The sequence below is a fragment of the Nomascus leucogenys genome, chromosome 18 (genome assembly GCF_006542625.1).
Source record: "Nomascus leucogenys isolate Asia chromosome 18, Asia_NLE_v1, whole genome shotgun sequence".
Lineage (NCBI taxonomy): Eukaryota > Metazoa > Chordata > Mammalia > Primates > Hylobatidae > Nomascus > Nomascus leucogenys.
In genome coordinates this window covers 29,675,983-29,679,496 of record NC_044398.1, presented here as the reverse complement: position 1 = coordinate 29,679,496, position 3,514 = coordinate 29,675,983, and the positions used below count along the sequence as shown (strand labels likewise).

The 3,514-nt window shown below is 45.7% G+C and overlaps 1 pseudogene; it reads left to right on the top strand.

Annotated features, from left to right (window-relative positions):
• Nucleotides 1-1,969: 1,969 nt before the first annotated feature.
• Nucleotides 1,970-2,353, top strand: LOC100596459 (annotated as a pseudogene).
• Nucleotides 2,354-3,514: the final 1,161 nt, after the last annotated feature.

The window sequence follows — 3,514 nt, the reverse complement described above, 5'->3', positions numbered from 1 at the left end:
TGAAAGAGTACATACAATTGGAATGTTTGTAACACAAAGAAATGATAAATGCTTGAGGCGATAGATACCCCATTTACCTTGATGTAATTATTACACATTGTATGCCTGCATCAAAACATCTCATGTGCCCCATAAATATATATCTACTATGTACCCATAGAAATTAAAAATATTTTAATCAGAAGAAAATAATTCTATAACAAAATTTAAAAAACCAGACTATGTAATACTTCACACCGGGTTGGACATGAATTCAAAATGATGAATGTTGGCTGTTAGGACTATAACTATTGGTATTATAACTGTTAATATTATTATTATTATTACTGAGACGGAGTCTGGCTCTGTACCCAGACTGGAGTGCAGTGGCATGAACTCGGCTCACTGCAACCTCTGCCTCCCATGTTCAAGCGATTCTCCTGCCTCAGTCTTCCTGTAGCTGGGATTACAGGTGCACACCACCACATCCAGCTAATTTTTTTAGAATATTTTTGGTAGAGATGGGGTTTCACCATGTTGACCAGGCTGGTCTCGAACTCCTGACCTGGAGTGATCCACCCACCTCAGTCTCCCAAAGTGTGAGGATTACAAGATGAGCCACCGTGCCCGGCCAATATCATTATTATTATTATTATTTTGAGACAGTCTTGCTCTGTCATACAGGCTGGAGTGCAGTGGTGCAATCTCAGCTCACTGCAACCTCTGCTTCCCAGGTTTAAGCAATTCTCGTGCCTCAGCCTCCCAAGTAGCTGGGATTACAGGCATGTGCCACCACACCTGGCTAATTTTTGTACTTTTTTTCTTTCTTTCTTTCTTTCTTTTTTTCTTTCTTTCTTCCTTCCTTCCTTCCTTCCTTCCTTCCTTCCTTCCTTCCTTTCTTTCTTTTTTTTAGTAGAGACAGGGTTTCACCGTGTTGGCCAGGCGAGTCTCAAACTCCTGATTTCAGGTGATCCGCCCACCTCGCCTCCTGAAGTGCTGGAATTATAGGCGTGAGCCACCACGCCCGGCCATAACTGTTACTATTAAACCTCTACCCTCATTCAACACTTGGCTTCTCCCTGTACAAAGCAGACCTTCCTGTCTTCCTACATCTTCACCTACCTGGGAGGATTCAGGGCCACATGTAAGAAAGGGGGCAGATTAAAGGGGGTATGCTTATTGCAGCACAATTCATAATTCCCAAGGTACAGAACCACCTTAAGTGTCCATTGACCAATGAGTGGATAAAGAAAATGTGGTATATATACACCATGGACTACTACTCAGCCATAAAAAGGAACAAAATAATGTCTTTTTTTTTTTTGAGATGAAATCTCGCTCTGTCGCCCAGGCTGGAGTGCAGTGGCGTGATCTCGGCTCACTGCAAGCTCCGCCTCCTGGGTTCACGCCATTCTCCTGCCTCAGCCTCCCGAGTAGCGGGGACTACAGACGCCTGCAACCATGCCCGGCTAATTTTTTTTTGTATTTTTAGTAGAGACGGGGTTTCACCGTGTTAGCCAGGACCATCTGGATCTCCTGACCTCATGATTCGCCTGCCTCAGCCTCCCAAAGTGCTGGGATTACAGGCGTGAACCACCGCGTCCGGCCGAAATAATGTCTTTTGAAGCAACTTGGATGGAGTTGGAGACCATTATTTTAAGTGAAGTAACTCAGGAATGGAAAACCAAATGCCATATGTTCTCACTTATAAGTGAGAGATAAGCTATGAGGACAAAGAGACATACAGAGTGATATAATGGACTCTGGAAACTCAGAAGGGGGAGGAAGGATGGGGAGTGTGGGATAAAATACTACATATTGGGTGCAATGAATACTACTTGGGTGGTGCATGCACTAAAATCTCAGAATTCACCATTATACAATTCATTCATGTAACCAAATATAACTTGTAACCCCAAAGCTACTGAAATTTTATAAAATTAATAGCAATTTAAAAAGAAGCAGTTCTCTTTCTGCCTCCACTGCTGCCATGGTGCCTGTGAAAAAGCTTGTGGCGAAGAGGGGCATAAAAGAGAAGCAGGTTCTGAAGTTCAGTCTTGAGTGCACCCACCCCGTAGAATATGGAATCACGGACGCTGCCAATTTTGTGCAGTTTCTGCAAGAGAGGATCAAAGTGAACTGAAAAGCTGGGAAACTGGGTGGAGGGGTGGTGACCATCGAAAGGAGCCAGAGAAAGATCACCGTGACATCTGAGGTGACTTTTTCCAAAAGGTATTTGAAATATCACACCAAAAAATATTTGAAGAAGAATAATCTACGTGATTGGTTTGCGTAGCTGCTAACAGCAAAGAGTTATGAATTATGTTACTGCCAAATTAACCAAGACGAGGAAGAGGAGGAAGACGAGGATTAAATTTCATTTATCTGGAATATTTTGTATGAGTTCTTGAATAAAACTTGGGAACAAAAAAAAAAAGAAAGAAAGAAAAAGAAACAAAAAAACTTCTCATTTTTTTCTTTTTTTGAGATGGGTCTCACTCTGTCACCCAGGCTGGCATGCAGTAATGTAATCATAGTTTACTGCAGCCTTGACTTCCCGAGCTCCTGCCGTCCTTCCACGTCAGCCTCCTGAGTAGCTGGGACTACAAGTGTGTGCCACCACACCCGGCTAATTTTTAAATTTTTTTGCAGAGACAGGGTATGGCTATGTTGTCCAGGCTGGTCTTGAACTCCTGAATTCAAGCCATCCTCCCGCCTCAGCCTCCTAAAGTGCTAGGATTACAGGAGTGAGCCACTACATCCAACTTCAAAAACACAAATCTCAATCCATCGAGTCGCCCCCTCCTTTTCCTTCCCCCAAGACAGACATCCACATTCACACTTCACTGGCTCACTTTCTCTGGCTATAACTTCTGTGCCTTGGGTGAGTAGCCCCTCTTCATCTGTGCAGAGTGGGCTAGGCTCGCCCAGCGCTCACTGAGCGCTCTCGCGGCGTGGGTCTTCCTGGTACCTCTGGAAATCCTCTCTTGTGCCAAAGGAAGAAGACAAGGAGGCTTTGGACAGCTCAGGCCCTCCCAGCCACTGAAGCTCTTTTAATTGGGCTGTCCTCTCACCCCATCTCTCTCCCCAGAGAGATGACCAGCCCCCTATTTCCTGTTTCCTTTGGCCCTTTGCCTTTGGGTATGGATTGGGAGAGCAAGCCCCTGCCAGATTTCCCACCACTTGTGCCCCGGCCCAGCCAGGCTGGGAAGACCTGAGCACATCCTGTAGCATTGCCTGTGGAGGCAGTACAGGCGCCTGGGAGGCAAATCCCCAAATCCCTAACCAGTCTCTGTGTGCCCTGGGCCACCTCCTAACTTCTCCAAGCCTCACATTCTGTATGCTCCCATGACCCTGGCAGGTACTGTTACAATCTGCGTGGACTGTGAGGCTACCTGCCAGGGTCATGGGAGCATTAAGTGAAAGAAACGTCTGCACATTAGGGCACTTCATTCATGCAGGTGGTTATGAGCATTCTCCCCTAACTGCACAGGGCTTGCCACTCTGCGCCCCCCATATCCCATTCGTCCCTTTC